The sequence below is a fragment of the Schistocerca cancellata genome, chromosome 4 (assembly GCF_023864275.1).
Source record: "Schistocerca cancellata isolate TAMUIC-IGC-003103 chromosome 4, iqSchCanc2.1, whole genome shotgun sequence".
Taxonomy (NCBI): domain Eukaryota; kingdom Metazoa; phylum Arthropoda; class Insecta; order Orthoptera; family Acrididae; genus Schistocerca; species Schistocerca cancellata.
Genome location: NC_064629.1, coordinates 515865670 through 515879667, shown reverse-complemented (window position 1 = coordinate 515879667; position 13998 = coordinate 515865670). Strand labels below are relative to the sequence as shown.

At 41.9% G+C, this 13998-nt stretch overlaps 1 protein-coding gene and 1 non-coding gene across 5 annotated transcripts in view; both read left to right on the top strand.

Moving 5' to 3' along the window:
* LOC126184525 (uncharacterized) overlaps positions 1-13998 on the top strand; it is a 922262-nt gene that overhangs the window by 869448 nt on the left and 38816 nt on the right. The window lies entirely within an intron of this gene.
* Trnat-ugu (transfer RNA threonine (anticodon UGU)) lies at positions 6803-6877 on the top strand. Its single transcript has one exon. It is a non-coding gene; the product is annotated as a tRNA-Thr (tRNA).

Here is a 13998-nt window from a genome sequence, read left to right as displayed (position 1 = left end):
TCGGACTAATGGTTTAGGATGACACAGAACATTGCACGGGGTCCATTACTTGTTTTCAGATGGCAGGTACAGATGTGATGGGGTTACGATGTGCTTGGTGTGCAGTATGACAATCCTCCCATGTGATAGTCAAGTGTGGTTGACTGGAACCTTGACAATGAGTATGCCTGCCCCCAAGTTTTCATGCAGTCCAGTATTTGGCATCTGTAATATCCAAATGCCCTACAAAACTGTATATTTCACGATTCATTCAGTCAGCTGAGTGGAGACACTCGGTGAGGTGCTGATAATGCCACCTCACATATGTACATGGCATTCTGCATGTTTCAGTGATCACTCGACATCTATCACTGTTCACATTCTTTATATACCACACCAGAGCTGGTAACAACACTAAAATATTGTAGTGGCTGTTATACCTGTGAGAGATTTGAACTTGTAACTATTTACGTAACCTGCTGATGGGAGAGAGAGAGAGAGAGAGAGAGAGAGAGAGAGAGTGTGTGTGTGTGTGCGTGTGTGTGTGTGCGTGTGTGTGTGTACAGTTACATTGGCATCTGGTCATGTCGTCTGTCTTAATGTGTGAATTATGTCATGTTAGGTGGCTGTGAGTGGGTCCCAATGGCATGCCAGCTGCCAAAAATTTGTCAGCATTTTCAGTAGCAACCATATTTGTGAATGTTTTGATTGATACTGTTTTGTGGTGGGCCCAGTTCATTTACATGGAAATTATGTCATTAGTAATGGTGACTTCCATTGGTGAACCATTTTCATCCAACTATTTTACCATATGGTAGCATGAAAGTTAGGTTTGGAAACACCTATGATGTACCCTTATCTTTCAGGACAACTCTGTTCCTACAAACAAGGGACTAAAGTAACAAGAGTCTGAGCCAAACATGGTTAACATTTTTGCTTCTCATAATTCTGAAAGATGGTGATAAGTAGAATATAGACGCATCAAGTTTTTTTTTTAGGCAAAAAGATGTCATGAAGCTATACACAAAAATGAGGAGAATTGAATATTTGAAACGTATAAATTTTCAGAGTCCTATCAACAAAAATAGTAGTGGGGCATTATAATTTGTAGCAGCTGTAGCCTGCCAGTTACCTACTATTCATAGTGTGGAGCTATGACATGAAGAGTGCATTGCTGCACTTTTGTGCAAAAGGAGGCGAAAATGTACGAAACATGAACACAAAGAACGTTGGCTTGGCATTGTTCAAGCAGATTTTCCGCGAATTGGTAAAACTATACGAAACCTACGCCATGCCGGCTGTATTGACCTTAATAATCGCCGTATTTTTCGCCTGTGTTTGGAGAATGTTTTCGTATAAATTAAAAACAAAAACTACGTACATTCTTTGAAAGAAGCCATTGTTGCTTCAGTATATCGTTAGATAAAAGCACTTTCAAACGCGTATCATACAGGAACAAACTTCCCTATTTCGTACGATCACATTTCTAGAGCTTCGTATGATATCTGCAATGTTTCTGAGAATATTAAAGTTAACATGTGAGGCAGCTGACCAACTGTTTCTTTCGTATTTGCCTTTGACAGGGTTGTGGCAGTTAAACACGTGAGTCATTATTTACGACGTATTTGTGCTAATTTCAATCCCTGATTGTACCAGCTTTTAAGGTAACGACTGGCAAAAGATTATAGCGTGATTCAAAGGCATTCCTCACAACGTGTTGCACCCTTCATCAGTGGTTTTTCTTCAGTTTTTATGGAAAAAATGGTTTGTTTCGTGCCTTCGGCTTGGAAAATTATTGGAAATGTTCGTGATCATCTATCTCACACTCATCAGGTCTATTAAGACGGTACCATGTAGTCAGTCAGTTTTCTCGGCGTGAGTGAGAAATAATGTGCTCCGGGGTGTTCAGCCGAGATGTTACTTCTATTTTTCTGCACTATTTTGATGACCGACGCAGTCGTCGTCTTTGGGTACTCTGACCTGTGTTGTGTGTATGCACCTAATGTAGACAACTGGGTCTGAATATTATTCAGAACAAATGGATCATGAACCTCGCCGAAGACTAGGAAGTAAACTATTAAGGTGATGCCAGTTTACGATTTAGTCTCTTTGTCTTCAGAGGACTGAAACTAGTGATTATTTGCAATTAAAAAGTAAATATTAGTTTGCCGGCACTTACTGTGGAGACCTAAAGAAATTGGAGCAAGTATAACTGATGAATTTTCTGAAGCTTTTCATTTTAATCATCCTGGAATGAAATTGGAATTTAAAATGGCCCTGTATAATTATTTTCAACAGATCAGTAGAATTTCAACGTTATTGCGTGTGGAGCCCTTACTGTCACAAACTTCGCTCCAACAAAATACTAATTAGATATCTGGGACTGACTAGAAATAGCCCTAAGCTTTGCACAAAAGTCGTGGAGCGTTATCCTAGACCGACATTCGCTCACTTAAGTGACAGTACCTTCGGGCCATAGCGTATAATGTAGAATTCCAGCAATGACTTATGCTCACATGCGCGAATCCCTTATTTATGTAAACTGAAATTTTGTTTGAGAGGGTGTAGTTTTGGTGACGGACCATGACTAAACTCGATCACTTTCTCCAGTATGATCCGAGGAGTGTTAATTCTTGACGATAATTGCTTTCAAACCTCTTTTTGGCGCTCTCTGAGCAGAGCACTTGGGCGTCCATTTTCCAGTTAAGTTGTGAAGTGGTTCTCCGTGTGGAGCATATACGACAAGGAGCTGAGTGCCGCGGTATGCGCGCCGCTGCTACTGGGGAACCAATGCAAACAACGTATGTTTGACGGGCCTTTGGAAAACACTTCTTGGGCACACAAGCATGTGTAATGGCCGTCCGCTCGCAGCTTCGGGCACGCTGTTTCCTTGTCCTAATCGCTGCAGCGTAGCTTCTGGATTTAAATGTCAGTCTCCTCTGCTATACGATCACCCCGGAAAATGTACCATTCCTCTACTAGTTCCTTGGAGTGTAGTGTCGCTAGAAGTCAACACAGTAATCCAAAGATCTGAAGTCCAAATGTTGGTAGGGCACTTTTCTAACATTTAAAGGGACTTTAATCGTAAGAAAATTCGAAGTCGCACTGTTGATCGTATCTTGAGCTGCCGATGTGTGTTGTGAAAGTCTGTGTAAGGTTTTTTGTATACCACAGGCAACCAAAGGCATACTTCTTCCAATGGAACTGTTTCGTGATGTACTGGGGTTTTTGAATCAATCGTCAGGGCATTGATTTACATCACTCTACCGAGGAAATACACAGTTATATTTCATGGACCATCCTCAAATGGAAAATGAGAATTTGCTGCCGTTTTCAACATTGTGCCCGTTCATTACCTGATTCGTGTCCTTAATAACATATAGGTGTTTTCCCTTCTTTGTTTCTGATTATTGTGAGCGCAAAAGACAATAGTATGTCTACAGTTTTAGTGATTGTGCACTTTCTGTCGGCTTGTTACCTGAAATGACAATTTCACTGGTCATCTTAAAGGCGATGTGTAACGTGTTCATTGTGCTTATCCTAAACTATGCTTACTTTTTTCCGTCTTCTCGTCCCACAATTATCGGATAATATTACAATCTAAAAATGTGCAGTCAAAAAACGCGTATTTTTTCACCCTCGCGGTCATAAAACAGTATCTGGCGTATCCAGTCGTGTGAACGGAGGCAGTATAGTATCATCTTGAAAGAGGCAAAATGCTGCTGTGAACAGTGCTTACGTTATTGAATGAATAATCACATAAAATTTTCAAAGTCCTTACCAATCACCTTTACTTTCTGTGCGAGACACTGAAATATATACTGACGGAAAAAAATCGCGAGACCAAAAAATAATTAAGGTATAGTAACGAAATTTCGATAACGCATCTGTCTATATAAAATATTTAAGTTATTAACGTTACAGGGTCACAGGTTAATGCAAGCACGAGATAAGCCATTGCAAATGGGAAATGCTGGTTCATCAGTAACCGGTGTAACCGCGAGAATGTTGTATGCAAACGTGCATGCATTGTGTTGCACAGATTCCGGATGTCAGCTTGTGCGACGCAGTTCCACGTCCGTTGCACTTGGTCACTACAGGGGCGTTTAATGCTGCATGTGGATGACGCTGGAGTTGTCGTCCGATGATGTTTCATATGTGCACCATTGGAGACGGATCAGGTAATCGAGCAGGCCAAGACAACATGTCAACACTGCCAATCACGTTGGGTTACAACAGGGTATGTGGGCGAGCATTATCCTGTTGGTAAACAACTCCTGGAATGCTGTTCATGAATGGCATCACAACAGGTCGAATCACCAGATTGACGTACAAATTTGCTGTCAGGTTGTGTGGGATAACGAGGAGAGTGCTTCTGCTGTCATACGAAATCTCACCCAACACCATAACTCTAGGTATAGGTCTAGTGTGTCTAGCACGCAGATACGTTGGTTGCAGGCCCACAACTAGCCTCCTAACGGGCACACGGCCATCAATGCCACCAAATTTGGTTAGCAAACACAACATCCCTCCAGTAAGCTTTCGCTTGACACAAGTGTAGTCGCAGGTGACGGTGGTATGGCGTCTGTGGACTGCACGCTACAGAGCGTCTGGCTCAGAGCTGCTCTTGAAGTACCCGATTTGTAACAGTTCGTCGTCACTGTGGAGCCAAGTGCTGCTCAAATTGCTGCTGCAGATGCAGTACGAAGTGCCAGAGGCATACGCCGAACACGATGGTCTTAACTTTCGGTAGTCCCACGTAGTCTTCCGGAGCCTGGTCGTCTTTTGACCGTACATGCTCGTGACCACCGCTGCCAGCAATCATGTACATTGGCTACATTCCTGCCAAGTCTTTCTGCAGTGTCACAGAAGGAACACTGAGCTTCTCGTAGCCTTATTACACGACCTCATTCAACTCCGTGGGGTGTCGATAATGACGTCTTTGTCGCCTTAAAGACATTCTTGACTGACATTAACTCAACACGTTCAGCCTGTAAGACAACTGACGCTCACGCTCACGACCGTCAGAGGGTTTACTTAAAGCGAACCTGATTTGCATCCTCAAAGTGGCGCTACTAGTGCCACTCTTACGCGACTGGCGTGAAATTTGAATAGAAGTCTCTGAGGTAGAAAAACGCCTACCAACTTTCTTTAATGTCGCACCATTCCTTCTTGGTGGGCAGTGTATCCATGATATCACAGCTCATTGTGGCGTTCTCCACATATCCGTCGCTACACGACAAGGTACAAGTACACTCCCAAGAATACAATACACACATTTATCTGTGTCGGTAGTGCAGAATTCGCTCTCCTTGCACTATTGAATCCTTCAGGTGCACATAGTTCAGCAGTAACTTTCGCGGCCTCTTATTTGTGCTGGTAATTCCTTTTAGTGGGCCCTGCTGCATCTATCACTAAGTTTTACTTCCACAGTAACTTTACAGACGAAGATATTCTTTGAGCTCCAAATGTTTCGATGATGATGTATCCGGTAGCTCTAGATAAATTTGGCAGATTTTCAACTGTTGTCAGGGATTCTAGCAGAATGGCTGAAAATCACGGTAAATCAACATTTTACAGCTACGACTGCAGACGTGTTGAGGCCTCAGAGCATTTCGAGGCAAGGTCAAGTTAAAGATGAAAACAGAAGACAACACCACTGCGTTACAACAGAGTCAGAAACAAGATCTGGAAATAAGTGTTTATTTTAGGGTGTTCATATTATTTTGGCCAGTCCCGGTATATCTTCTGCGAATCATTGTGAGTGGAGCTTATTTACTACATTTTGGTTATTGTATCTTTCAGTAAATTTGGGAAACGAGTAGTTTCTTTTGTAAGATTCACGAATAAATGAGATAAATATCTGAAATTAGAGGGAGGAGGGTGATGTTAAGGTGATGATGAAACATGGACTAATTTTCATGTGGTTGGCTCATTTTAGAGATCTTGCATGTAAATAATGTTTTGTAGTGACACACATGTTTATAATCAGATTATTTACCATCTGATGTCGCGTATATTATTATAATTAAACGCGTCACGTTTTCTCAGCAACTGCTCGGTACAAGTCACCATACCTTCACACCCGGACTCTTTGCGTGACGAACGCAGCAGAGAACCTGTACTGTGAGGTTTTGAAATTTTGAGGTAGGATTGTTACAGTAACGAAAGTGACATGAAGTTAGGGATTATAGCTGTGATGGAACTACGTTGTTAACATCTAATGTTATCGTTTACTATTGTCTTGGTAACTCAAAACTTACATTTATGGTTCCTTAAAAATGAAGTACTTCACGGTAACTTTATTTGAGGAAATCTTTTTCATTGGCTATTTCTTTGGCCGAAATTTAATAGTAGTGATTATCACCAGTGGGTTCTTTTTATGACTAAAGGTAAAGTACAGGGTGTATCAAAAAGAATCATTCGATTTGGCACGTCTATATTTCTGAAACTAATAAACATATACAATGAATTTTGTTTTTTTATGAACGGGAAACTCTAAGTTTTATCTTTTCGTAGGTGTTCAATATGCCCCCCTTGAAATGCACGGCATATGTCAATGCGGTATTAAAATTATTTATATATGAATATGGTATGTTTTTTCGAACTTGTCCGAGAGAATATATATATGAGAGAGAGAGAGTGAGTGTGTTAAGGCTCACCGGCCATTTGACCATCTTCTGTGCGGATACACAAACAATGCCCGAACTCTTACGGGAATCGGCAAAAAGCCACGAGTAATGAGTGTAATGGGCAGGGGCACTATGAATATAACGCGGGAGGCGTGCCGGAGATAAGACCGTGCAGTCGTACTATCCTCTGTGTCCTCGGTGGCTCAGGTGGATAGAGCGTCTGCCATGTAAGCAGGAGATCCCGGGTTCGATTCCCGGTCGGGACACACATTTTCGACTGTCCCAGTTGACGTATATCAACGCATGTATGCAGTTAAGCGTAGTGATTTCATTGTAATTCAAATTATTCCCACACTGAAGTGAGCATATGTTGAGTTACAGCTTTCACAGCTGCTGTTATGGGGTATCTCATTTCTTTCTTTCATTCATTGTTGTTGGTAATAGGCACATAAACAGTGTCTTATAAACACTCATAAGAAATAATCACATATAGTCAGGTTCGGTGACCATGGAGGCCAGTAATGTGAGGCTGAATGATTTAATCCAGTGCGGCCGGTCTGTGACGCCTTGCCACGGTTTGCGCGGCTCCCTCCCGTCGGAGGTTCGAGTTCTCCCTTGGGCATGGTGTGTGTGTGTGTGTGTGTTGTCCTTAGTGTAAGTTAGTTTAAGTTAGATTAAGTAGTGTGTAAGCCTAGTGACCGACGACCTCACCAATTTGGTCCCATAGAACTTACCACAAATTTCCAGTGCGACCGATCCATCATTCAGTAATCCTTTGATTTAAAAATTCCTGCTTTGTAAGATGCCAGTGTTGCGATGCCCCATCCTGATGGTAAATTAAGTAGTTCGAATCAGTCTTCATCTGTGGAAAAAGAAAGTTCTCAGGCATAACGAGATGCTGTGCTTCCTGTAACAATGTTCTCGGCAAAGAAATATAGACTATACCTCTTTTCCTGTGAAAGTGCACAAAACACATTAAATTTTGGAGAATCCCTCTCACGTTGTACAACTTCATGTTGTTCCGTACCCCATATTCTCGCATTATGACAGTTCTTCACCTTTCCATTTAAATGGAATGTTGCCTAGTCACTAAACACTAAGCCTGGAAGAAAACTGTCATCCTCCATCTTGCCAAGAACGAAATTACAGAACTCCACACGTAGTTGTTTGACACCTTCACGAAGAGCTTGCAATAGCTGAATTTTGTATGGCTACATGTGTAAATGTCGACGCAACACACGCCGGACGGACATCGGGGCGTGTTAAGCTGTCGAGCTGAACGGCGAACGGATTTCTACGGACTCCTTGTGGATCTATGGCGGAGCGCGGCGATTTGCCTTTACACATCCAACCTGTTTCTCGGAATTGTTCATCCCATCGTCTAATGTTCTGCGCTGTAGGAAGATTCACACCACACGTAGTACGAAAGTCACGCACTGCGTAAAACATAGAACACCACTATTTTTACTAGAACTGAAGTGGGAGCACACTGCTGCTACCTAGCGGGAACCATGTAAAAATTTGAGTTTTCTCTTTCCAACAGTACGTTGTTCACGCTTGTATCTCAAATAACATAATAGTTATGATTTTTAAAAGATGGGGTTATTCTTTTTTATACACGCTGCATATAAAACAAAGTACATATGCGAAGCCATCATTTTCATTGAAAAGATAGCATGGCAACTAGTCACAGTGTTTAAAGATTATTAATCTAACGGCGATTTACTAGCAACACCTTTCGAGCTATTAGTGCTCATCATCAGGCATCGAGGTATATGTTGTTGTTGTATTAGTGCTCATCATCAGGCATCGAGGTATATGTTGTTGTTGTTGTTGTTGTTGTTGTTGTTGTTGTGGTCTTCAGTCCTGAGACTGGTTTGATGCAGCTCTCCATGCTACTCTATCCTGTGCAAGCTTCTTCATCTCACAGTACCTACTGCAACCTACATCCTTCTGAATCTGCTTAGTGTATTGATCTCTTGGTCTCCCTCTACGATTTTTACCCTCCACGCTGCCCTCCAATGCTAAATTTGTGATCCCTCGATGCCTCAGAACATGTCCTACCAACCGATCCCTTCTTCTGGTCAAGTTGTGCCACAAACTTCTCTTCTCCCCAATCCTATTCAATACCTCCTCATTAGTTACGTGATCTACCCACCTTATCTTCAGCATTCTTCTGTAGCACCACATTTCGAAAGCTTCTATTCTCTTCTTGTCCAAACTAGTTATCGTCCATGTCTCACTTCCATACATGGCTACACTCCATACAAATACTTTCAGAAACGACTTCCTGACACCTAAATCTATATTCGATGTTAACAAATTTCTCTTCTTGAGAAACGCTTTCCTTGCCATTGCCAGTCTACATTTTATATCCTCTCTACTTCGACCATCATCGGTTATTTTACTCCCTAAATAGCAAAACTCCTTTACTACTTTAAGTGTCTCATTTCCTAATCTAATTCCCTCAGCATCACCCGACTTAATTTGACTACATTCCATTATCCTCGTTTTGCTTTTGTTGATGTTCATCGTATATCCTCCTTTCAAGACACTGTCCATTCCGTTCAACTGCTCTTCCAAGTCCTTTGCTGTCTCTGACAGAATTACAATGTCATCGGCGAACCTCAAAGTTTTTCATTTCTTCTCCATGGATTTTAATACCTATTCCGAATTTTTCTTTTGTTTCCTTCACTGCTTGCTCAATGTACAGATTGAATAACATCGGGGAGAGGCTACAACCCTGTCTCACTCCCTTCCCAACCACTGCTTCCCTTTCATGCCCCTGGACTCTTATAACTGCCATCTGGTTTATGTACAAATTGTAAATAGCCTTTCGCTCCCTGTATTTTACCCCTGCCACCTTCAGAATTTGAAAGAGAGTATTCCAGTCAACATTGTCAAAAGCTTTCTCTAAGTCTACAAATGCTAGAAACGTAGGTTTGCCTTTTCTTAATCTTTCTTCTAAGATAAGTCGTAAGGTCAGTATTGCCTCACGTGTTCCAACATTTCTACGGAATCCAAACTGATCTTCCCCGAGGTCGGCTTCTACTAGTTTTTCCATTCGTCTTTAAAGAATTCGTGTTAGTATTTGGCAGCTGTGGCTTATTAAACTGATTGTTCGGTAATTTTCACATCTGTCAACACCTGCTTTCTTTGGGATTGGAATTATTATATTCTTCTTAAAGTCTGAGGGTATTTCGCCTATCTCATACATCGTGCTCACCAGATGGTAGAGTTTTGTCATGACTGGCTCTCCTGAGGCCATCAGTAGTTCTAATGGAATGTTGTCTACTCCCGGGGCCTTGTTTTGACTCAGGTCTTTCAGTGCTCTGTCAAACTCTTCACGCAGTATCTTATCTCCCATTTCGTCTTCATCTACATCCTCTTCCATTTCCATAATATTGCCCTCAAGTACATCGCCCTTGTATAAACCCTCTATATACTCCTTCCACCTTTCTGCTTTCCCTTCTTTGCTTAGAACTGGGTTGCCATCTGAGCTCTTGATATTCATACAAGTGGTTCTCTTTTCTCCAAAGGTCTCTTTAATTTTCCTGTAGGCAGTATCTATCTTACCCCTGGTGAGGCAAGCCTCTACATCCTTACATTTGTCCTCTAGCCATCCCTGCTTAGCCATTTTGCACTTCCTGTCGATTTCATTTTTGAGACGTTTATATTCCTTTTTGCCTGCTTCATTTACTGCATTTTTATATTTTCTCCTTTCATCAATTAAATTCAATATTTCTTCTGTTACCCAAGGATTTCTATTAGCCCGCGTCGTTTTACCTACTTGATCGTCTGCTGCCTTCACCACTTCATCCCTCAGAGCTACCCATTCTTCTTCTACTGTATTTCTTTCCCCCATTCCTGTCAATTGTTCCCTAATGCTCTCCCTGAAACTCTCTACAACCTCTGGTTCTTTCAGTTTATCCAGGTCCCATCTCCTTAAATTCCCACCTTTTTGCAGTTTCTTCAGTTTCAATCTGCAGTTCATAACCAATAGATTGTGGTCAGAATCTACATCTGCCCCAGGAAATGTCTTACAATTTAAAACCTGGTTCCTAAATCTGTCTTACCATTATATAATCTATCTGAAACCTGTCAGTATCTCCAGGCTTCTTCCATGTATACAGCCTCCTTTCATGATTCTTGAACCAAGTGTTAGCTATGATTAAGTTATGCTCTGTGCAAAATTCTACAAGGCGGCTTCCTCTTTCATTCCTTCCCCCCCAATCCATATTCACCTACTATGTTTCCTTCTCTCCCTTTTCCTACTGACGAATTCCAGTCACCCATGACTATTAAATTTTCGTCTCCCTTCACTACCTGAATAATTTCTTTTATCTCGTCATACATTTCATCTATTTCTTCATCATCTGCAGAGGTAGTTGGCATATAAACTTGTACTACTGTAGTAGGCATGGGCTTTGTGTCTATCTTGGCCACAATAATGCGCTCACTATGCTGTTTGTAGTAGCTAACCCGCAATCCTATTTTTTTTATTCATTATTAAACCTACTCCTGCATTACCCCTATTTGATTTTGTATTTATAACCCTGTAATCACCTGACCAAAAGTCTTGTTCCTCCTGCCACCGAACTTCACTAATTCCCACTATATCTAACTTTAACCTATCCATTTCCCTTTTTAAATTTTCTAACCTACCTGCCCGATTAAGGGATCTGACATTCCACGCTCCGATCCGTAGAACGCCAGTTTTCTTTCTCCTGATAACGACGTCCTCCTGAGTAGTCCCCGCCCGGAGATCCGAATGGGGGACTATTTTACCTCCAGAATATTTTACCCAAGAGGACGCCATCATCATTTAATCATACAGTAGAGCTGCATGTCCTCGGGAAAAATTACGGCTGTAGTTTCCCCTTGCTTTCAGCCGTTCGCAGTACCAGCACAGCAAGGCCGTTTTGGTTAATGTTACAAGGCCAGATCAGTCAATCATCCAGACTGTTGCCCCTGCAACTACTGAAAAGGCTGCTGCCCCCTCTTCAGGAACCACATGTTTGTCTGGCCTCTCAACAGATACCTCTCCGTTGTGGTTGCACCTACGGTACGGCCATCTGTATCGCTGAGGCACGCAAGCCTCCCCACCAACGGCAAGGTCCATGGTTCATGGGGGGGATCGAGGTATATAACAAATATTATTTACAGTGCTAATACTATTAACTAGATTATCGCAAATTTGTTGATCTGTCAGGGTCTTCATCAGGTCTAGGACGTACCTCCAACGCAGTAGCCAGTGGACATATGTGCAAGTGTCATATGTCGTGGCAAATCAACAAATCAGTAGTAATGTAGTTAGTAGTATTAGTACCGAAAACCATACTAAAGATATATTACGCCTCGACGCCTGATGAGCACTAGTGGTTCGAAACGCGTCGCTAATAAATTCATGTCTCAAGATTAATAGTCATAAATATTGTGACTGCTTGCGGTACAGACATACTACCAGTGGTCGAACAAATATATGGAAACTCCGTGAGAAATTAGCACGTGAACATAGATCGGATTCTAGGCGAGCGTGCAGGATGCAATGTTGTATTTCGCAATGAACGGCACGACAATGTCCAATGCGGTTGTGAGTGTATTGTGTCGGAGCTAAGTGAATTAGAACGTGGGAAAATATTGTTGGTGCTTCCATAACCAAGGTAGCCGAAGTGTTTGATGTTCCAAGAGGCACCGTTTCGAGGATACATACCGCGTACAGAGAAACCGGAAAAACACAGTTCACAATGCGAACGGACGTGTGTGTTGAGCGATTGTGGCAGATGGTCATAGAAGACAATTGTGACTAAAAATAAGAAGACGGCAGCTATAAAAGTCACTGCGGAGCTGAATGTCGCATTCGCGAACGCTGTAAGCTCTAAAACAACACGAAGGGTGCTCCATAAGTAGAGAACTAAAAGGCGAACTGGAATGCCAAAAACACTCGTTACTGTTGTAAATGACCGTAACGGGAAAACGTGGTGCCGAAGTCATAAGACCTGGACTATTGAGCAATGGAAGAAAGTCATTTGGTCGGATGATTCCTGCTTCACAGTGTTTATGACGTCTGTCCGAGTTTACGGGTGATTTGGGCAGCCTGTACCATTTTGGCTGATCGGATCCATCCCATTTCAAAACGTTTGTTCCCCAACGGTGGTGATGTGTTCAAAGATGACAGGGCTCCTGTCCACACAGCTGGAATCGCCAAGGACTGGTTTTGTGAGCACGAAGATGAATTGTTGCATCTCCCGCGGCCACTACAGTCACCAGCTCTCAATGTTATTGATTCATTGTGGCCTACTGTGGTGAGCAGGGTGCGTCATAGCTATCCACGTGCATCATCGTTACCTGAACTCGCTACTATGTTGCAGGAAGAATGGTATAATATCCCCTTGAAACTCATTCAAAATCTGTATTTCTCCTTTTTTAGACGACCGGAAGCTATTTCGAATACCATCGGGTTTTCTTCACCGTATCAGGCTTGGTAATGGTTGTGCGCTATCCGTGTTTCCATATTTTTGTCCACCCCATGTATATCCTTCACTAAAATACAGGCAGGTAAACTAATTTACCAAAATCGATAATGATTATGTGTAACACATATCTTCGTACGTTATTTGGTTATATATTTCTAGTCGGTTGGTATCCGCATACTTTTCGAGCTATATCGTCGGCAGTTCAAATGAATACACGTTGAAATATTATGGATAGTTAGATTTTGGAGATAATGTAAAAACATCATTGGGCCCAAATTTCTCTACACGAAGAAAGTTAAATCAAAAGCATGCTTAGTTTCTAGTGACACAGCTGTACCAATAGAAGCAGCTGCGTACACAAGCAAGTATTGAGCAAAGGTACATCTAGCAACTGATTTTCCATCTCAGTTACATTTCACAGTAATAAAAGGAGCCACTGACCATGGTGCAACAGCAGTGGGTCTTGCCTGATAGAATAATTTGTATTTGGTCTGAATCAGTAGTTTATCATGTACAGTAATACAAATATAGCCAGTGGTGCTGTCAGAGTGTAACTTCAGAGAGATGAGAACGTAGTTGGATAAATGTTTCTCTGTTTTCTTACCGTGTCAGTGTTCCAGGAATTTATAAAATTCCTTGGGAATGTGGTTGCAGTTACGTTGGTCAGTACGTAGTATGCTTTCAGAACGCTGCACAGAGCACCGATGCCACATTAAATATCGCGATTCTGATAAATCGCAGAAAACAGCCATATGAAGATTAGAAGGTGTCTGAAAAGTTCATTGAATGGTGTCAGAAAATAAAGAAAACTAGAGTTAGAAACAAATTACCTTTACTGGACTTCAAAGTAATAACCAACACCCTCCTGAAATCGGTTCTGAAGCTGTTGTGAAGCAAACGCTTCTTGTGGA